Here is a 22553-nt window from a genome sequence, read left to right as displayed (position 1 = left end):
TAAGCAATTCTGTTGCTTTAACAAGTGAATTTTTCAAAATAGGTTTGTTAGCCTGTGGGTTGGTTAATTTTATGTATCAACTTGGTTAGGCCACAGTGCCCAGATATTTGGTCAGAGATTCTCCTGGATGTGTCTGTGTGGGTGTTTTTGGATGAGAGTAACATTTAAAATGGTGAACTTTGAAGAAAGCTGATTGCTCTCCATAATATGGTGGGCCTCATCCAATCAGTTCAAGGTCCGCATACAACAAAAGACTCGCCCCCGGCTCCCCGCCACCTGGCAAAAGGGAATTCTGGAAACTCGGCCAGCAGACGTCCTTTGGACTTGAACCACAACACTAACTCTTCTTCTCTGGGTCTTCAATTGGCTCTTTCCTGAGTCTCCAGCCTGCCAGCCCACTCCACAGATTTGGGACTTGTTAGCCTCCGTAATCATGAGTCAATTCCTTAAAATAAATCTCTCTCTCTTTCTCTCTGTATATATACACACATATATATATATACACACACAACCTATGGGTTCTGTTTCTCCAGAGAACCTTGACTAATAATAGCCTGGTTTCCCAGTATCACCAAAACCCTGGGCTCCTTGTCCAGAAGTTTCTGCCCTTGCTTCATGACTGCCAATGGGATTGTCATGTAAAATATTTCCTGCATTACTTCGTAATAACAGATGATGTGCCCCTGACATACAGCATTTACATACTGGCTGTAAGGCCTTGCAGCAAGGTGGCCGTTCTCTGTCACTCTTTGAGGAGGATGTGAACAGGTGCCATTACATGGCTCATCAGTAATCTGTTGCAGGGAAGCTGTGCTCATCAGCGCAGAAGTAAACCTTTCATTACTGGAAAATGTGAATCAACTCAAGTGAAACAGGGTTCTGTCAGCTTATAAAACTTAATTATGTTTTTAACTCCATAAATTAGTTCCAGTAAAGGCATTTGAAAATACCCAATTTCCAGTTTGAACCAACAGAAAATTAATTGCAAGAGTGCAAACTTGCAGTGTGTTAAGAAATTATTTGTGGTCCCCCAAGAAAGGTTTGTGCTTTACATTTTGTGTCAATTCTGCATGCAAGTTGCTCAGTTTCCTCTTATACAACAAATTCCAGAAAATTCTAAACTTTCAGAGTAAGAACATTCCCCAAACAAGAGAAAATATACCGGGGGGATGGGGGGGATCATTACATGGCTTAAGTTTTTTACCCTTGAAGAGTTAAGAAAAACACTTCAACATAAGGACAAAGGCTCCCTTGTTTAAACGCTTCCCCAGCTGCACTTCAACTAAATATATCCTGGGCAGAGTGTTTTCATTTCTCCACCCCTCGCCTGAGCCAATCACATGGTGACAAACAGCTCGGAGGCCCCTTGGGACTGGCACTGCAGAGGTGCAGCCTTGGTTACGGGGCCTCGCGTTCCTTTCCAGCTCGGGCCTGCTCGGGCCGCCCGCTTCCCCCGCAGGCTGCAGGGAGCCCCGGGCAGGCGCGCTGTGGGCTCGGCGCCAAGCCAGGCCCTCGTGGGTTAACTCGGCGGCCCCTGTCTGGAATCCATGCACCACCTGGGCTGACTGCGTGAATGACTCATTGTTTCCCCTCCGAACTGGCTGAGGAGCGCTTCTCGGTGTCAATAACCGAGGCAAAGCAAAATTGTTTCTTCCCTTTCAACATAACCAATTTTCTAAAACCAAATATAGAACTGGAAATCTGGAGAGTATGTTTCTTCTGTAGCAACGGTAGCCAAGGTTACTGTCTTTGAGTTGGTCTGTGGGGACAAAGGATTTAAATTTACTGTCTCCAAACAGAAAAGAGGCCTGAAGCCAGGGCTCCTTTTATTTACAGCTTGTGTCATAATTCCATAAAATGAAGCAAATATAGTTTAAACTGTCAGTCTGTCTAAACCTGTGGTCTGATGGTACTCAATGCTGGATTTTAGCTGTAGTATCCACAGTTTGTGTATGTGAAAATTGTGACTGATGATTTTCCCATATAAGACGAGTATGTGTTAAAGTCTGTATATGAATCTTCCACACCCCTATTTCTAAAGCAGTGTATTAATAATCATGCCCCACCTCAAATTTTCCTATATGGCCCCCTTCCTTGTCTTTAGCTAGTTTTATACTCCTTGGGAAACTGGACTGGTTGATATTCCTGGACAGTGGGATCTTTTGCCTTGCTTAAGCATGTCTCAGCCCAAAAGCTCGAGAGCCTCAACTATGCAGACATTTTACTACCTTTCTGCAAGTGTGTCATATACGACACATTTTGAACTCTCGTTCCTTTGGTCTCTTCTTTCTACTTTCCTACACTTTTAGGTGTTGAAAGGAAAATATTCAGAAAGGAAGATGTGGAAAAAAGAAATAAATGTAAAAAGGAAAGGAAAAAAATCCCTGAGTGGATTCAAGACCTAGGTTCTAACTCAAATCTGAAAGGTTAGCATGCAACAGAGAGAGTACTTTCTTCATCAAATTAAGAGTTCTGAAGAGAGAGAAAGACAGAAGAGAGAGAATGGACACAGGACACAGAGATTAAATAGGGTGTTTAATAAAATGGTAGTAGATACTTTTATTTTAATTGATATCAATTAGTTTGTGAAACCTTTAAATTTCTACGGTAACAGGAGACTGGTTTGGTTTTGGCTGGTTTTATGTGATATATGGAGCTACTCTATCCCAAAAATGGAAACTCATTCAGATTCTGAATTAGAAAAACTCAAAATAACAACAACAAAAAGATTCCCTGTCTTTCAAATCCATGCTATAATTTAGCAAACTGAATATCTTTCTTTGATTGCCAGTATCCTTAAAATCAAGTCAAGTATCAAAATATTTGCATTCCCCTTTCTGAAGCTAATGAAAACCTGCAAAGATTAAGTATTTCTTTGTTTTTGTAGACAGGACACAATTATTGCAGCATGCTTACAGAAATGACAATACTTAAAGCTTCAATTTCTCACATCTAACCACAAGTAAATGTTTAGTTCTCTGAATGAGCCCCTTTCACATCATATACGAGAAAGAGTCTCCTTAGCTACTAAAGATGTCATGGTCTTTGTGCCAACAACATAAGCATGGTGGTTGAAGTTATCTGGAGGATTGGGACCTGGGACAACCAGAATAAACAAAACCCTACCATGTGCATTTTGGTTTGGGTCTTCCAACAGAGACTAGAATTAGAATTTCTGGGCAGTTTCCAGGCTCTGAGAAAGAGACTCTATTTCCATTTTCTCATCAGTGCAGCCACCTTCCTCTTGTTCCTACTGAGTCTATTCATAAAAACAAGGCTCTCAGAACTTTGCTTTAAGTCCTTTCTGGTGGGTGATGGGTTCATTCTGCTTTTCTCAAGTCCAAAGTAAAGGCAATTTACATAAGCGATTGTTCTTTTTCTAAGTGCAGAGAACACTTTTGCCCCCAATTTATTGAATGTAAAAGGCTCTGATGCATCCTTCCCCTTTAGAATCCTTGCTGTATACCCCTCAGTTGTTTTCACGTGGGCCTAAAAGGAAAACTGGTGGTTCTTTAGGGCAGGAGGCTTTCCCTAACTGACCCTATCCCCAACCACTGCCCTAATAGTTTTACAAACTTGGTAAGCACTAAGATGGCCAAAGAAAACAATAATTTAATGACTTTAAAATCCCAGGCAAGGAGAAGGGGACAGATGAATTGGTTTTTTTTTTTTTTTTTTTTTTTTTGAGACAGAGTCTCGCTCCGTCATCCTCGCTAGAGTACAGTGGCATCATCACAGCTCACTGCAACCTCAAACTCCTAGGCTCAAGTGATCCTCCTGCCTCAGCCTCCTAAGTAGCTGGGACTACTGGTGCCCCCCCAACATGCCTGGCTAATTTTAATATTTTTTGTAGAGATGAGGTCTTGCTCTTGCTCAAGTTGGTCGTGAACTCCTGACCTCAAGCCATCCTCCTGCCTCCCAGAGTGCTAGGATTACAGGTTTGAGCCACTGCACCCGATGCCTTGAGTTTTACTTCATGAAGTCCCAGCATGTTTGGAGCAAAGAGGAACACCTTGCCTCGAATATACCTTAAGATTCTATAGTCAATAATGCCACTAACAGACAGAGAACACTCAAGGTGTTTAGAAAGATTCTCTATTCTATGAAACCAGATAGGATTCTTGCTCAAATAATGTAAGTCTAAGCTATAAGAATTTAGGAGAAAATAATTAAAAATACGTCCTTGAAAACAAAAGCTTTATTAAATAAATCTCTGGAATTAAAAACAATGTTTGTAACTTCTGAAACATGGTTTTGTTACTTGGTTAACATCAGTACCCAACTATTTTGCATGGGCATCACTACTTTTTTCACTTGTGTTTAGAGAGGAAAGATAGTATTTATTTAGTTACTCATTTTGATATGTAAACATTGATAGCAACCCCACTAACAATTTTCTCTTGTTCCTAAGTTTTGCAAAACGGTCCTTCGTTGTACTCAGCAAACGTTATCTATCATGGATAAGGTGCTGTGAATCATGATCTGAAAAACTACCTGCATGAACTGAACTTTTTTTGCGTGTATTCTATGCCTTTGGACAAAAGGCATATACATAAAAACTTATCTCACAGGTTTTTGCCAAGATAGTGGCTATGAGAATCTGAGTATTGTGTTGTTGGGGCTCAGAAAACAATACTTGAAAGTTTGGGGCTTTGGCATGCTGCGTACTTTGAGCTGAAGGGCAGTGCAAGGGCCTCAGAAGCAAGGTTTCCCTCCGACCTTCTCCTACCCTCCTGTCTTCTGCTCCCCCTTCTCCCCCAAGTCAGGCCATAGCAACTAGAATTCCTCTTCCCCAAGGTGGGTCACAGAAACTAGAAATATTACTCTAGCTTTCCCCTGCCTTTCTGTGTAGGAGCTGGCCATAAAGAAACTCTCTGACCTACTTTGTCTGATAGTAGATCATAAGACCCTCATTCCAGAAGGGGTCCTGCCCTCTACCCAGGAGGAAAGAAGGCTGCACAGAGAGGCCAAGAAGAATCTGAACAGACAGGCCTTGCTGCGTTTCCCCACCTCTGTCTATTACCATTACATACCCTTTTTGTCCATTTTACATGCTGTCCATTCTTCATCAAACCTGAGCATAAAAATGGATAGCTTTCCCTGGGTGTTTTTGTCTTCATTTCTGAAGCCTGCTCTACCATGTGAAACTTTGATTAAATAAGTTTGTCATGCTTTTGTCTTGTTAACCTCTCTTTTGTCATAGGAGCATAGGTCATAGCCCTTATTACAGGTGAAGAAAGGTATCACACCTTTCTGCCCCTACAGTTCCCACACCCAACCATAATGAAGCAAATGTTAGAAAAGATGTTCAGGGTGAAATTAAAAGGATTAGCTAAAGGTGGTAATTTGGGAAGTCTGTTTAATTGGCTAAGTGGGTAATTTGGAAATTCTGTTCTGGAATCTTAACCACTTGCTGAACATTTTTCCTTCCTTCCTTCTGCCATCTCTGCCCCCCAATAGTTTTGACACAGAGTCTCACTCTGTAGCCCTGGCTACACTGCAGTGGTGTCATGATAGCTCACTATAACCTCAAATTCCTGGGCTCAAGCAATCCTCCTGCCTCGGCCTCTTGAGTAGCTGGGACTACAGGCACGCACCATGATGCCCGGCTAATATTTGTATTTTTTGTAGAGATGGGGTCTCACTCTTGCTCAGGCTGGTCTCCGAACTCCTGAGCTCAAGCAATCCTCTCACCTCGGCCTCCCAGAGTGCTAGGATTACAGGTATGAGCCACTGCGCTCAGCCCCAATAGCTTTTGAGTATCTAGCCTAAGGATCAAAAACTCAAATATCTATAAAGGCCAGGAAGATAACTTTACTAAGCAAAGCAGGTAGATTTAAGAAAAATGGAGAGAGACATATTTTATGTGCCTCACAAACACAGGGCAAGTCTTCATTTCTACTAAGAAATGGGCTCCTTCCCATTATTCTTGGACGATGCTTTAGTCTTACTTTCTCTTTCTTGGTACTGAGAAATATTTTACTTCAAGTAAAACATCAGTGCAGATTCAATATAAATGCCACTTCACACTTAGCCTCAATAGGGAATGGCAGAGGCTATAGCAAAGTGGACAGCTCATGTCCCATCTCAAATGGCAGCCATATCTCTGTGCCAGACACCCACTGCCATGTGGAAACAGACCAAGGTGGCCATATCTTATTCTTCAAGAGAAGCTGAAGTCCCTGATTTGTATGTAAATCCAGATTCTAAAATGTGGCCTTAAATTTTAAAAAACAAATTTTAAAAAGAGCCAAACAAAAAAGTTTGGTGGGCTGGACTGGCATGTACGTCAAGCAGTTGAGATCTCAGATCACTCATGTAGGTATCCTGCTGTGATGTGCTGGGAATACAAAGATTAAAAAAATAAGATCTTTGAATATAAAATAAGAAGTTTATGGACTAGAAAATTAAACATGACCACACACATGTAACCATTTGTGTGTCATAATAGGGGAAATTGCCAAGTGGTCTGGGAGCCCAGGGGAGACCAAATCAGATGCAGGTGGGTGAGCAGAGAGGTGGGTCAGGGAAGAATTCCAGAAGGAAAGGCTAGCTGAGCTGTCTTGCTAGTTGAGCCAAGCAACCAGAAATGTGAGGGAGAGTGGTCCAGGTTGAGATATCAGCACATGCTAAGACACGGAGCCACAAGCAGCCTGAGTCTTTTGGAAAAGAAGCTAAGGTGGGATGCTAGAAGCAAAGGTGTCTGAAGCTTAGGAGGTCAGTGGAGAGAAGAGATCCTCCCTGTCAGGCATCTCCAAGGAACAGTGAAAAGGGGAACTGAGGAGTGAAGACTGAACTCAAAAGAATATCAAAACCAGTTGCTTATTTGGCATTCTCATGGTCGGGTGCAGCATGCAAACGCACTTCAGCATCTGCTAGAAATTAGATTTAATTTCAAAGAAACCAGGAAGTAAGAATTTGAATAAAAATGGAGAATTTAACCCTCAACATTTGGTAATACATTTCTCCTGGCTTCCTACTACTTGACTCATTATGATGTCTGTGGAAAGGGTGAACCAGTGAGGTGAAAATTCGAATGCAAGCAGACTCTGATTGAAAGAGCTGGTCTCTGAATCCTGACACAGATCTAAAATATAAATAAGTAATTGTCCCTCATACACAAAGCTAAAAAGACTCCTCTTCCTCTCTTTCAGCATTTGAGAAAACTCTTAATGGTAAATTCTTTTTCTACACCTTTGAGAAGTATGTAAATCTTTTTAAAAGCTAAATAAACCTCTTGCCAGCTCTACAACCCAGGAATGTCTTTCTCAATGACCTGGGAGCTGCCTCTTTGAAATGTAATGACCTCAGAAGATAGCGTCCCCATTTCCCAGTTTCTGTGGGAGGCCAGGAGTCTAACTCCAGTTGGGTGCCTTACCCCAAGCTGCAAACCTAACTCCTGTTATGAAAATGTTTATTTTTCCTCTGGATGAAGCTAATTAGCCAGCACAGATTACCAGCCACTAATTACCAGGTGTATTTCAGATAAACTATGAGTAACAAATGGTGTTGTCAAGTCCTTTTACATGGGGACTAGTCATTGTTTATCTTGAGAACATGTACAGTAATGGGGCCTATCTGCTTAGGTATGTAAAAGGGTGACATTTCTGACTTTGCAATCTCTCAGCTGATTTCCTGTGACGGGCATCACATTTTGGCTTAATGCTTATTCAATAAAACTGCTTTTCTTCTGGTTTTTGTGGAGAGGTTTTCTGGGTAGGCAGGAGATTGTTTTTAATTATGTTTACCCAACACCTGCCACCAAGGTTGGCTAGGTTTGGATCTTTCAGCTTAGAGGTAAGCATCTAAATACCCTGACCACTAATACCTAATACAAAAATCTGTTCACAACAAAGAGGGGCATACTGCAGTGAGAGAGACTTTCACACTACTCCCGGCACTTAGAAGACATCAAGTACTCCCTGCAGTATTTACAGAGGCCGTAGGGCACAACAGCCGCCAAGCGCGCGGGCTCTTCGCACACTGCTCGGGTTTGAATGCCGGGTTCCACCATTTACTGGCTGTGGCACTTCAGGCAATTACTTAATCCCGCCAGTGCCTTTATTTGGGGGATAAAATGGAGGCACCTACCTTATGGCACAGTGCTTGGCAGAGGAAAAAGCCTCAGTAGACGTTAATTAGTATTATTTAGCAACATTATTTGAAGGTTTGTTACCAGCAGAAACACTTCTGAGATACAAAGATGTATAAAACAAAGTTCCTATCTTTAAAGGAACTTACAATCTAATAATTATAATGGTACTATAGGATCAGATCTGGGTATAAACATTTCAAGAAAAAGGAAAATAGAAAAGTCAACAGGTATTTTTACAAAGGGAGTATCCTCGGCCAGGGGAGCGGCATCTTTACCCTAACTGAACTCCACGTAATTATATGGTGTCTGTAGTTAAGCATCATAGGCCAGTTTAAATATCAAGACTTCTTCCTGAGCTAGTTCAGCAGGAAAAACCAGAATTCTTATCAAGAGAAACAACAAATGTAAAAACCCTGCCACAGAAACGTTAAGAGACCATGGCTTACACACCTGGAGGCACTCTCCTAATTTTTCTCCCATCCAGACAACCTAACTGAAAGGGTTTTTCTAAGGTTAGAATAGTAAATAAGTATTGACATTGAACACTCCGAAAGCCAGCCATACAACTCTTGCTTCCTGCTAAGCTCAATGGTGTGCAACCGGCTTTGTTCCCGGCGCGCTAAGACAGGGCTCGGAGGCCATCTTGGAAACAAAAGAGCCCAGGGCGCCGGGGGCGGAGGCGGCGGTATCCTGGCAACAGAGGCGCGCCGCCGCGCCCAGCATCCTGCCGCGTAGGCGGGGCCGGCGGGGCCGTGGAAAATCACCGCGGCTTCCTCTTAAAGGCGCCCGCGCGTTTCCACCCGAAGCCCCCGCGCTGCTCGGCCTGGTGTGCAGCTCTGGGGAAGGCAAAACGTGAAAGGGGTGGGGGGTGGTCTTCATTTTATCTTCCTGGAGGAAATAAAATTAAGCTCGAAGACAGTTCCCAGGGAAACGCTAGTCAATAACTGGGCAAATAATGTAGGAATTAATAGGCTTCCTCAAAACCGAGTTAAGGAAAAAACCCAAAACTAAAACCAAAACAAACAAGCCCTAAAATACCGACTCTGGCTCAGAAAGGGAGCTACTGAACACGGGAACGGGACAAAAGGAATAACTTCATAAAGCCACACTGTGCAACAGGTTTAAAAATGAAGGGGTTCTGAAGCAAAGAAAAATCATTTTTGACAGATGGATTGACAAATTATAGCTTACTAAAAATTACCAGGAAAAGGGATAAATTTATTTAAGAACCAAAGCACGATCAGAAAACTTATCCTCTCTTTATAGATCAGTTTTTACAGTAGAATAATATATGAGATTTTTTTCCCCCTTCCTAGTCGTCAAAGAAGTTTCAGGTTGGAAGCTTTTATGATTTACAACTTAAGCAGTAGTTTATTGTTGTCTTTTTTTAAAGCATAAATAAATAACAGTGCTCCGGATTTTTGCAACGTAAACATCTAAGATATATTCTGCACTCGGTGGCTCTGAAATTAATCTCCTTACCAAGCGATATTTACTGCAAGCCCTCCTTGAAACAACTGAATAAAAAAGATAAACTGGTTTCCCCGAAGTAAAGCTCTTGACCCATTAAATATCTTTTCAGTCCATTTCCAAAGCTGAAAGATCTTTCGCAGCGTTCCTCCTCTGACGGTTTCTCGGTGGCAGATGTCTGTTTTGCAAACGGCCGTCAGGCTTACTCGTCCACTTCCGCTCTGCCCTGCTCCGACTGCACACATTACTGTCAGCGTCGGGGTGGGTTCTCTCGAAATGCGGAGGTGATATTCCAGTCGTATCATGGCCCTGGCAAATTGATTTTCCACTCCCGAACTGAGCCACTTTCCCCATGCTTCTAGGCCAAATTAAGCCACAGTACATCCCCACCCCAAACGCCTTTTACCATGTCCCTTTTTTTTTTTTTTTTTTTACAAATGTAGACTCTTTCAAATTCCAATCACCACTTCTTAGTGATTTCTGAACGACGTTTCAAGTTTTTCAGAACTCGGAGCTGGGATTTTTGAGTACTAAACAATTGTTTTGCCTGAGTTTAGATACCTAGGGATTGTGTTTAGCCTGTAATTTTCAAATTCGAATGTTAAAGACAGGACGTGTAACACAAAGTTGTGTCGTGTAGAACTGTCCTCTACTTTGTAGGTTCGGGGGAATGTGATTTAATGGGAACTGTGCCTTTGAAACAAAAATATGTGCAGCTGAAGTTGGTTGCCTGCATTTTTGGCCTACGTGTTCATTTACCAGTGCTAAGAAACTGAAATCTGAAAATGCCTCTTTGCAGATCAGATGGTGTTTTTAACTTTTAAAAAAGTCTTGTCAGTGCTTGCTCCAGCAGCACGCATACTAAAATTGGAACAATACAGAAATTAGCATGGGCCCTGCACAAGGATGACACACAAATTCGTGAAGTGTTCCACAGTTAAAAAGAAAAAAAAGACTTGTCGTGGAAAGCCTAGTCTGTAAGAATATGTAATGGCTGCTGAGTGAGGCCAGCACAGGTGCCTGAGCTGGGTAGCGTCCCTGCCGTCTTTCCTCCACAGGGAAGTGGCATTTTACAGCCCAAACAGCTCTGCAGGGTTTCTGGTGGCGACAGCAGCCATACCTGAGGAGAATCTCCTTTTAACTAAGACATGCTGAAGAATAGAGATTGCAAGAACATACAAAGAATTGAGACGAAAGAGTCACTGGGATTCTCCCTCACAAATCCAATTCTGTTAAGTGGCTTAAGAGGCCAGTTGACTATAAATTAGAATCTAACTCTGCTGTTTAAAATATAATAAAAGAGTTTTTGAGGAAAGTGAAGCATTTAAATATGTGTAAAAATTTTAGCAAGCAGAGTTGGGAGACTTCAGTTGCCTATTTATTTAATAAAGATGATAAAATTGCATAATTTATAAAATTCTCTATGAATTACTGGATCTCAATGTAGGGAGACAGTGTTTGGGAATTTGGTCTTTGAGGCTGGGCTGCCAGATAAAATACATTACATCAGTCAAATTTGAATTTCTGATAAACAATGATTGTTTTTAGTATAAACAGTATTTGGTATATACTTATATGAAAAAATAATGTTTGTTTGCCTGAAATTCAAATTTAACTGGACAATGTGTACTTTTATTTGCTAAATCTAGGAATCCTACTTTGAGGGCTTGTGTGCTTACAGAGGACACATGTAATTAGATTTCTCCACCTGCATTAGAGTGGCAAACACCACAAAAAAGCTTCCAGTTCGAGGTGCCAAGTTGAGATGTGGATGCGACAAGCACAGCATACAGGTATATTGCCCCCAATACATAACAGATGGCCTTCAGTGCAGCCCATCAAAATATTATCAGCCCTTACTATTAAGTTGTTCATTCATCCACTCATGCAACAATTATTTATTGAGTATCTGCTATGTGCCAGGCATAAATTCTGGGAAGAGTAAGATAAAGTAAAAATCCCTGTCCTTGAAGAGTCCTGGTTTTTGTCAGGTGGACTAACAAGAAAAATGATAATTGCCATAAATGATAAGTGATCACCCAGTTTGATAAGAGAGCTGAGAGAACATCAGGTTGAGGGGGACAGGAAGGCTTCAAAGAAGTGACTTTGATGAGCTGGTCTCAAAGGAGTCTAAGCTGGCAAAGAAAGTTGGGAAGGACCTTAGGAGAGGGAACTGCATGTGCAAAGGCAAGAAGTGTTTGAGGACATTGTGGATTTTTAAGAAACAAAACAAGACAAATCAGCAAACAACAACCACAAAAACAGTGAAAAGTCAGGTGTAGCAGGAGTCACAAGGAGATTTGTTGGAGATGTCTCTTAATGTAGGCTGGGGTCAGATTATAAAAGTGAGTCTACAGAGCTCAAACTCTCCTGCGAACAACCAGAATAGGATAAGTGTAGCAGTGGGAGAGATGAGTGATAGGATAGGAGACCTTTTCAATTCACTCTTTCCAAAAAAAAAAAAATGCAAGTGTGTGTGTGTATCATCTTGCACTATATCCTAGGAGCATAAAATGAATACGGTACCAATCCTGCCTTCTAGGTGCTCTTGGTTTTCCAAGGAAGCCCTCAACACAATGGGATTAAGTGCTGGAAGTAATAGAGGTAAACACTGTAGGGAGTTTGGGAGAATGAAGGAGGGAGAACCTTCCTGGAAGGGAGAGGGCTGCCCCAAGCTTCCCAAAGGAAGAGATGCTGGCATTGAGGTGGTTTTTTTTTTAATTAAAAAAATTAATACTTTATGCAAATGGTTAGACATTTTTTCCAACAATACAAAAGAGTATACAGTGAAAAAAAACTTTCCTCACCCAGAATCTTGCCTGCCCATCAGAGGCACCCACTATTAATTTAAATAATATCACTTTCACGCTCTCTTTTTTTTGAGACAAATAGATGCACCTTCTACTCAGCTTTTTATACTTCCATTTTTTTTTTCATTTAACAATGTATTTTGGAAATCAGTGCATATAGAGCCGCTCACTTCTTTTTACTAGCCCCATAGTATCTCATTGTAGGGATAAATCAATGTGCTCTATTTTACATTGATTTTGCTATTTTACAGTCTTTTGCTATTACAAAGACTATCTTTGTATAAGAGATTCTCTTTTTGCCCTTCTGTGAGGACATCTACAGGATATATTCCTTGAAGTGGAATCCCTGGATCCATGGGTTGTTTCATTTAAATTTTGATAGTTATTGTAAAATTCCTCTTCAAAGAACTTATATCAATTTATACTTTCATCATCAGGATAATAAGGTTTGAGTTGAGTTTTGATGAATGAGTATGCATTTACCAACCAGACAGGAGAACAAAAAGCATGTTTAAAAGGCAAGACTGATACAAGGAATAGCCTGCAGCTCAGGGAACTAGGCTGTGGGGGACCGGTTAGGAGGCAAGTGGCCAAAGGAGAAGTAAGCACTGAGGGCAGGTAGAAGGATGATTAATAATTACTCCCATCTATTGAGAATTTATTATTTGTGCCAGGCATTTTGCTAAGCACTGTGTCCTGTCCATCATTTAATACTCACAACAAAGAAACAAATATTTCTAATTTATAGGGAAGGACATTGAGGCTCAGAAATGTTAATGTGTCCAAGGTCACACGGTGTGGAAAGGACAGAACTGGAATCTGACTCTGGCTTCCTCTGACTCTCAAGCCCCGGTTCTTAACCACAGCTGCACGCACGGGACCTTGAAAGAACCAGGAGCAAAGCTTTAGGGCTATTTGATATGGGGGAGGGCAAGAGATTTGGGGGAGAATAGAAGATAGTGATGCATAAGGCCTAGAGAGCCCTGACCTTGCTGGAATGTGCCAATGACTTGCCACCTTAGCAGCTAAGACTCTGGGCCTAGAGTCTAGGACATGAGGCAACCTAAAGATTGCCTCTTTCATTTCTGGTAGGGCTGACTTAAGGGGCAAATTTATAAGATCTGTTCCTTTCATTGCTGGGCAATAACTATGTCTGAAATGATGTTTTCAAAGGCCCTTGAAATAAAAAATAAATAATATTTCTCCTCCTCCTCCCTTCTCCTTCACTTATGTCAGTAGCAGATATTAAACTTCAGATCCTAGGAGATAGGTTTCTAAGAGGTATAGCTTCCAAAAGCTGTTCAAAGTCAATTGTCCTTTACGAGAACTGAAATGTAAAATATTCATCCATTTTCTGCCTTGGGTATCAGCTATGAAATCTGAAAAAAAAAAAAAAAAAAAAAATCTAGAGCTATTTTGAAAGGATCACAGAGAATCTCTGGTAACAGATTTTAATCTCAGATGCACAGTGTTGGTATAGCTAAAAAGAAAAAAAAACCCTTCTGTTTATTGCTATGCTTATGTAAAATCAGACTACTTAGTAGCTTTGCAAAGCTTTACTTGGAAACTTTGAATTGGCCTCAAAAACTGTAGTTCAAGAGATGATCCTCTGCACTGCAGTACTGTCACTAAAAGGAAGACTACTACAGAATAACGATTGCCATCTATAGTAGTTCTTAAAGCCCCAAATCCTTTTGAACATTCTTAGCAAACTGTGTTGTTCATTCTACTGCAATGTATTTTATATCTTATTCCAACGATAGTAATTAGACAGACTTCATTAAAGAGAAATGAGGGTTAAAAATAAAGGAGGTGATCAGAATTGATCCCCCAAGGAAAGAGCATCACATTGGCTGAGAGTTTTAAGATGATCATGTACTGGCTGCCAATTGATATTTTCATGCTTATGTTTTATTCCTCTGTACTGTTTTCTCTGAATCATTTTTAGAGAGCAAAGGAACAATTGTGGCAAACAGTTTAATTTTGGAATAACACACTTTTGAACAGGTTCCTGGTAGGGAGTAACCAAGTATCATGAACATTAATCTGGAGGAGAACCCTTATAACTATTAGATCACCTTTCTTTGAAAAGAGCCATCTTTCCTGTCCCTGTGGTTCAAGATCTATCAGCATATCCACAATAAAGCAACTGAAAATACCTAATAAATGACGTTATTGATATAACATGTTTAGAGGTCTTTAGCCTAAAAAAACAAAAAAACCCAAAACAATAAAACCAACCATTCATTTACATTTAGATAATTTTGGAGCAAAGTTTATATACTTGCTGCACATTGGAAAGAAAACTTCAGCAATTAGCTTTTATTACATCTCTACATAGAAATGAACTGTTTAAAAGGAAAACAGGTTTCTATTAATATATTGTTAATAGGTTGACAGTGAAAGGAATCCTTTGAAATATTTAACTTGAAGTTAACATCTGTGTCTGGTACTTATTGGACACACATCCATACAAAAAATGCACCAAGAATATATGATTTACAATTTTCAAGAAACCAGATAATATCAATTTAAAAGACCGAGGACAAAGTTGAGGTAGGAGTGGACCTAAGGAATGTCCAATGCACAGTAACTAGATATAATACAATTAAGTCAACAATTTGAGGAGTCAACATATGTATCAAGCTGTATGTGGCATGTGCCTGTGTAGCCCTACCAATTTCACCAATCCAGCTGAGGCAGGAGAATTGCTTGAGCCCAGGAGTTCAAATCCAGCTTGGGCAATGTAGTGAAACCCCCATCTCTTAAAAAAAATGTTACTAAAGAACCTTTAAAAATTCAGATTCATCATAAATCTTATTTTACAGAAATATGTAAAATGCTTATTGTACTGAAGTGTTCATGCCAACATTATTTATGAGAGCAAAAAATGAGCTGGGTGCAGTGGTGTGCACTGATAGTCTCAGCAAATACTTGGGAGGCTGAGGCCAGAGGATCATTTCAGCCCAGGAGTTGGAGGCTGTAGTGTGCTATCATCTCCATAGCGCCTGGGCAACACAGTGATATCCTCTTAAAAAAAAGCAATCAAATTTGGCATCCAGTAGTAAGAGAATGGCTAATGGTTAATTATGGCATATTTGTCTGCTAGAATACTGTGCAGACTCTAAAAGTCATGAAGATTCTTGACGTAAAAAAAATACATTATACGTGGCTAAATACAAAATGTAGGTTACACAAATACAGATGTACAGATAATTAGTTTACTAGTGGTTATTTCTTTGTAGTGGCATTCTGGGTGATTTTTTTGCTTTGTATTTTGCTGTTGAACATAATTTGCTTCAGTAACATGAAATAAAACAGTTCATTTTTAAAAGTTAAGTAAATAAGGTACCAAAGTGTACATACAGCATAATCTCCCCAAAGCAAAGTTCAGTCTATGCTTAGAACAAGTATGTCTGAATTATTGGAGTATAAGTCTTTCTTTTTAAAACTCAATTTGCTATATTTTATTTTAAAATTTAAAATGCATTTTCTCTTTTTAACAGTAAGCCTGTGCTAATGAAATTCTGGCGGCAAACAACTGAAGGCCTGAGGATACTCTCTAAATCATGTGCTCCTGTATCTCTGTTAGTGGTATTTGCAGAAAAAGTTGCCCAAGATTTTATTTGAACCATATGTACAAGAGGAGACCAAAAAGGGGTAATCACTGCACAATATAGGAACATAAACAGAGCAGGCTCCTTTTGAGGAAATCCTATGAAGGACGCTGCCTTCTCTTCTCAGGCTGAGGGAAGGAAGGGTTCCTGACCCCGGCAGGTTAAAGGATTCTTTATAACTGTGTCCAGCCCCCTTTGCCAAATGAAGGAGGAATCTGAAGTGAAGCCTTAGAGGGCATGGATACACAAAGGAGTGGCTGAAGGGAAATTCTCTCAAACCCGATTGGGTCAAAAATCCACACTTAAGCCTTAAAATAGAAGCCTTCAGCCCCACTCTGTCTCATTATGCCGTTTCTATTCTGTCAGTTAATAGCAATGCAGTTTTGATCACAGCACGTGTTAAAATCTCTGCCAGACTGAGGAAACCATAAAGGATCCCTTCATAAAGTAGTGTCTCTCCTAAGCTATCACTGTAGTGTGCCCTCAATCGGGGCTCTATTTCATTCAGACATTTTCATTAATTAAACCTCCCAAACCTTTGGGAGGCAAGTATTATTATTTTGTTTAAAAAAAAAAAAAAAGAAGAATAAGACAAAGTCTTATCATTCCGGAGACATGCCAATGGCCTCACAAATTACTTAGCAAGCGTGACAGAGAATCTGAATCCTAAATGTAAGATGACACATTTGTACACACAACTAAGGACAAATGTCTCTTTTATTCTAAATATACCGTCACACTCGCAGTAGCTTAACTATTTTTGCCCACACTGGCTCTTCTGCATCTCAAACCCATATGAAATAAAACGGAGCCGAGGGTAACTGCTGAGGCAGACATTGGAGGCTCGGCCTTAAGCTCCGTATCATCGCCTGTAAGGTGAAGCTGCAGGCATTTACTGAAATGCTGCGAACACTAGCCGATTTTAATTTCTTTATTATTCCTTGCATTTTATAATACACAGTAACCGATTTCTAAATTTTTCTTTCTGAAAAAGTGTCCAAAGTGGCTGATATAAATTCACAGAATTTCAGACTCCACCACACATTCACTGTTACATGGCAGCCCCTACTAGTCAAACAAAATTCCAACAATATTTGAATGGGGCGGGGACGCTACTTGCAGGACATGGTACTTAAAAGGGCTGCAAAGAGAGGAACGAATGCGTTTCCATTCCCTGCCACTAGGACTAGCCCCGTTCCATTTGCAGCAACCTAGTCCCTCCCTCGGAAAGAGAAGGTGCCCGAGAAAGGCTTTTCTGCCTTTCTCTCGTTCGCAGGGAGCAGCAAACGCAGGGACAAAAGCCGCCCCTCCCACGCACCACTCAGCTCCTCTCGCCCTGCCCCTCGAACGCTGTCCTTTAAGGGACGCGCGGCCCCAGGGGAGCCCGCGGAACCCCGCCCCTCCGCCATCTTGTTGTTTTCTCCGGTCTTTCCCGGCGGCCACGTGGCGCGTGGCTGCGGAAGTGAAGGCACCACCCCAACTTCCGGCCAGACCGGTTCCAGCCGGCTGCGGGACGCGGACTCGCGGCTGCCCCCTGGTGGCGGGCCGCGGGGCCGCAGCCGCGCCCTGCCCGGCCCGCCCTCCTCCGCCATTTCCTCCCCTGCCGGCCGCACGTCCTCGCTCCGCAGTGTCCCGAGCGCAGCAGCGCGCTCCAGAGGCGGGGCCGGCGCGCCTGTCCGGTGCGGGAACGTGTGTCTGGTTCCACGCGGTCTAGAGGGCCACCCGCCTCTTAACACACACCAGAGTTCGAAATTAAACGCCATACGGTCGCATCCAGGTGTTTCTGGTACGAGACGCTTAGTGTTTCCAGACTTTCAAACCTGAGGCCCCGACCTCGGTTTTCAGACCGGGATTCTGCCCTCGGCCCCGAGCCCGGCCACGGCCCGGGGACGACGTGCGGGCGGACGCGGTGCGGGCGGGCTGTGGAGGCCGCGGGGCGCGCACGGCGCCCCTGGGGGAACCTCGGACCCCCTCTCCCCCGGCCCGCGCCTTCCTGCGCCTCCGGACCCGCCTGCCCTTTGGCGTCCACATATCAGCTGCAGCAGCGCTCGCTTTCCGAGTGTGCCGTGAGCCGGGCGCTTTACCTCATTTAATCTTCACGACAGCCTTTGGCGCGGGTGTTGTCTCGTTGACACAGACGCCGAGGCTCAGAGTAATTGACTCAAGTGGAAGCTCCCGCTTTGGAATCTAGGGTGCTAAGTTTCCGTAGGTACCTCGAGGGTCCCAGGTGGCCCCCTAACCGGAAGCAGGTGCGTCGCCTGGGAGCTTGTGGGAAATGCAGACACTGGGGTCTACCCCAGACCTTGCAACCTGCAAACTCCCATGGTGGTGGTGGTGGGCCCGACACACGGGGATTGACAAGCCCGGGGGGAGATGCTGAGGCACGTGAGACCCCTAACCTCACAGCCTTTCTAAACGTAAGGAGAGGGAAGCTGCCTTGATTGAGTGCTCATCCATTTGCATAGTTCTCTGTTGTCATCCTCCCCACCGCCCTTTTACGGGAGAGGCAGTGGGGACTCTCGTGAATGTAGAATGCTGACGTTTGTGTGAAGTAGTACAAGATTCTGTGTGCCATTTGCTTGTGGTGTACGTGCATAAGGAATCTGTAGAAGGATGTAACGAAGGAGTGAACATTGCTTTGCCTCCCAGGAGAGGACGTAGGTTGCTAGGGGCCCAGTTGGGGAGCTTTTTCTTTCTTCTGTAAGTCTTTGTAACTTTGGCATCTGAACCATATGGATCTTTTACTTATTCCCAGTAAAATTAAGCAATTAAAAATTATGCTCAGGACAGTGTTAAAACTAAAACCAGAATTTGAATGCAGATCCTATTGGCTCTAGATTCCGTGTCCTCTGTTGACTACACATGAAAAACTTTTAAACATGAAATCCTCTATAAATTTGAGGTGTTATTAAAAATGAAACATTAAATTCTTTCTTGGAACTCTAGTTCCTATTTTAACCTTTGAACAATGACCATGTCTAATTGCGCTTTCTATGTAGCATTTTATATGATGCGTGAAATAGTTATTTTCATTACTGACAACAGCTGCAGATAACCATGAGATAGTTCATAAATGTGTATAAATATATATAAATAGTGTTTTATATTTTTACACAGACTCTATCTGAAATATGTGAAGAGCTTCCTGTTTTGGGAGCGTGGTGGTCATTTATTCTGCCACTTTTTAAGGGGAATTGCAAAGGCAATTCAGGGCTGTGTGACTTTGGACATATTACTTAACCTTTCAGTGCTTCAGTTAGCTCATCTGTAAAACAGATTTTAAAAAAGACTTGCCTCATAGGCTTGTTGTGAGGTTGAATTGCATCAATGTATTAATATGTGCCTTATTTGGAACATTGCTTGGCACAGAGTCAATATTAGATAAATCTTAACTTTAAAAAAATGAAAAGATAACTATTGTGAAAGAAAGGAAAGGAATCAAAGAAACGTAGAAATAAAAATTTGTGACAGTTCAGAAGCCAATATGTTAATATTTGTTTTGTATATAGAACCTTATTGCTGGAAGGGATTGTAGAGACTATGAGTATTTTAAACATCTGTTTCTAGCAGTAGTAGTCGGTCCCTGAAATTGACCAAATTTGGAAATTGACTCAGTGTGGTGATCCACTAAAAGCTACATTGTCCAGCTCCTGGGCCTGCAGATTGACAGGTTTTTTATGTTATTTTCTTTTGAGACAGAGTCTCACTCTGTTCCTCTGGGTGGAGTGCAGTGATGTCATCCGTAGGTCACTGCAATCTCAAACTCCTGGGCTCAAGTGATCCTCCTGCCTCAGCCTCCTCAGTAGCTGGGACTATAGGCATACTCCAACCATGCCCAGCTAATTTTTTCTATTTTTTGTAGAGTTGGGGGTCTCACTCTTGCTCAGCTGGTCTCAAACTTCTGAGCTAAAGCGATTCTCCTGCCTTGGCCTCCCAGAGTGCTAGGATTATAGGTGTGAATACCATGCCTGGCCGTGATTGGCAGTTTTTTTTAGGTCAGTGAGCTACAGTGGTGTGCTGGTCAGAATGTTGATGCACACCTCTTGCCAACTTCGCTTTCATTAACATCATGTTGGTAGCTTGAAATGGGCCATGGTGGGAGTATTTACACCAGAGGAATAGGGAAACACTACAAACCAAGGCTTTTCCTCTTGGAGATCGGGTGTTAAATATTTACCACCACACCACTGCCTTTTACCCCCCAGCAGAAGCCCTGCTGGGAGAAGGCCAGAGAAGGCAGGCACCCAGTTCCTCTCAGGCTGCCCAGTGTTTCATTGTGCCTGGACTCAGTCCCTCAGTGGTCTCAGTTGAGATGTTTCAACAATCTGGTTTCTTAAGTCAAATTGTAAACAAGAAGAGAGTCACAAGTTATTCCTGGGTGGGTCAGTTCAATATTACGCAAGCATTTCTGAGGGCAGTTGAGGGGAAGGCAAGAGGGAATGTGAGTGGGCCAGGGAGCCATCTAACCTCCCCAAGATGCTTGGATCTTGAACAAAACGGAACTAAATGGGAGGGGAGAGGGGCACATTCTTCTCTGATGGGAGGTGTTTGTGACCCATTGTATTTCAGGAGTAAGAAACTCCAAAATCTGTTAGTGTGGGTGTGTTTTCTAGACCTTTGTACGGGTGGAGTTATTATAGGAGGGACTCTGTTAAATTCCTCCTCCCCTCAGCCTTCTGTCTGGGCGTGGAAAGCTATACCTAAAGTCAGTCAGTGAAGGAGATGGGGGGAGAGGGGGTTTTTCTACAGCAGAGGACGCCATTTGTTCATTCATCCGTTCAATCATTCAATCATTCAACAAGCCTGTAGTCAGTGCCTATCTCAGTGGATTTCATAGCTACATTAGAATCACATGGGAAGCTTAAAATTACACCTCCATTTAATCTGATGGAGTTGAGTGGATGGTAGGCTGAATAACGGTCCCCCAATTAGGTTCCATCCTAATGGCTGGAACCTGTGAATGTTACTTTATCTGGCAAAACAAACAAACAAAGGACTTCGCAGGTGTGATTAAGTTAAGGGTCTTTTTAAATTTTTAAAATTTTTTTTGAGAGGCAGGGTCCTGCTATGTTGAGGCTGGCGTGCAGTGGCTATTGACAGGCACAATCATAGTACACTATAGCCTCAAACTCCTAGTCTCAAGCCAGCCTTCTGCCTCAGGCATGTCACTGCACCCAGCTTAATTTATGAATCTTGAGATGGGAGATGATTTGGGGTGATCAGGGTTGGCCATAAGTGTCATTACATGTATCTTCGTAAGAGGGAGACAGAGGAAGGCTTGCCTACACACAAAAGAGAAGGCCATGGGACTACAGAGGTGGAAACTGGGGCGATGCATCTACCAGCCAAGGAGTGCCAAGGATTGCCCCCAACAGCAGAAGAAAAAGGCACAAAACAGATTCTCCCCTAGAGGCTTTAGAAAGAGCATGGCCCTGCTGACACGTTAATTTCAGACTTCCAACCTCCAGAACTGCGAGAGAATAAATTTCTGTTCATTAAAGCCACACAGTTTGTGGTGACTTGTTACTGCAGCCCTAGAAAACTAATGCAGGGTGGGACAAAGTAGACTTGTTTTGAAGTGTCTCAGTAGCACTTTGTATATTATTTGGCAAATATCAATTGTCCATATTAGAGAGGAAAGGGCGGTACTGATAAGAATCAGAGAGTCATCCTTTGACTCAGTCACTACTGTGCACAAACCAGGACCTGTTTCCCAATAGGTCTGGAGCCCAGGACGTTGAATCAAAAACCAAAACAAACCCTTATTGGATTCCGATACATGGACATTTGAAGATCCCTCCATCTGCTTTGTAACAGGTACCATGATAAGTATTGGAGACAAAAAGAAGGAGAGATAAATGGATACATTTCCTGTCCTCAGGGAGCCTAGAGTCTATTGAGGAAAAGGTGCAGGAATAAAATAATTTCAGTAGAGCCTGGTAAGTGTTAGTAATAGTTGTTGAGTTATTTCTTTATGGTAAGTAGATCACAGACACCGCCTCTCCTGATGCTCAAAACCACTCTGGAAGGAAGATGTCAATATCCCCACGTTAGAAATGAGAAATCCAGACACAGACAATGAAGCAGCTCATTCAACTTCAGCCAGCTGGTAAATGAGAAGCAGGATTTGAACCCTGATTTGTTTGCTTGCTAAGTAGGGAAATGGGAAGCTACCCCCAGCTGATGGGATTAAGGCAGCTTTCTGGAAGAGAGATCCTTACACTTGTTCAGAGGAGTGAATGGAGTTTCTAGAGGGAAATGCTGGGAAGGGTATTCTAGGCAATGAGCTACTGCATGAGAAAGGGCAAAAATATGTCTGTGGGAGAGAGCTGAGTCCAGTTGGGAGGTGCCTGTTGTTTAATGTGGTTGGAAGATGGGGGATGTGGGAGCAGGGGAAGAAACTGGGCAGGAAACAAAAGCAGGGCCCTGGGTGCCACCCGAACCCGGGGCAGGGACACCTCTCAGGCAAGGTGCTCCAGGGCCCTCTTCAGCAGCCTGGAAGAAGGAGCTCGGCAACCTGGGAGGCTTGGCCAGAGCAGCGCTGGGGGAGTGTGCAATTAC

The 22553-nt window shown here is 42.5% G+C and overlaps 1 protein-coding gene and 1 non-coding gene across 2 annotated transcripts in view; one reads left to right on the top strand and one right to left on the bottom strand.

The window, feature by feature from the left end:
* CHD2 (chromodomain helicase DNA binding protein 2) overlaps positions 1-18386 on the bottom strand; it is a 186769-nt gene extending 168383 nt beyond the window's left edge. The window contains exon 1 of the mRNA XM_045561456.1: positions 18077-18386. The gene's annotated coding sequence lies outside the window, so the exon portion shown is untranslated. The remainder of the gene's footprint in view (positions 1-18076) is intronic.
* LOC123645320 lies at positions 10403-10506 on the top strand. Its single transcript, XR_006737512.1, has one exon. It is a non-coding gene; the product is annotated as a U6 spliceosomal RNA (small nuclear RNA).
* Positions 18387-22553: the final 4167 nt, after the last annotated feature.

The sequence above is a fragment of the Lemur catta genome, chromosome 9, assembly GCF_020740605.2.
Source record: "Lemur catta isolate mLemCat1 chromosome 9, mLemCat1.pri, whole genome shotgun sequence".
NCBI classification, from domain to species: Eukaryota; Metazoa; Chordata; class Mammalia; order Primates; family Lemuridae; genus Lemur; species Lemur catta.
Note: the sequence above shows the minus strand (reverse complement) of the source record. Positions and strands in the feature narration are given on the sequence as shown.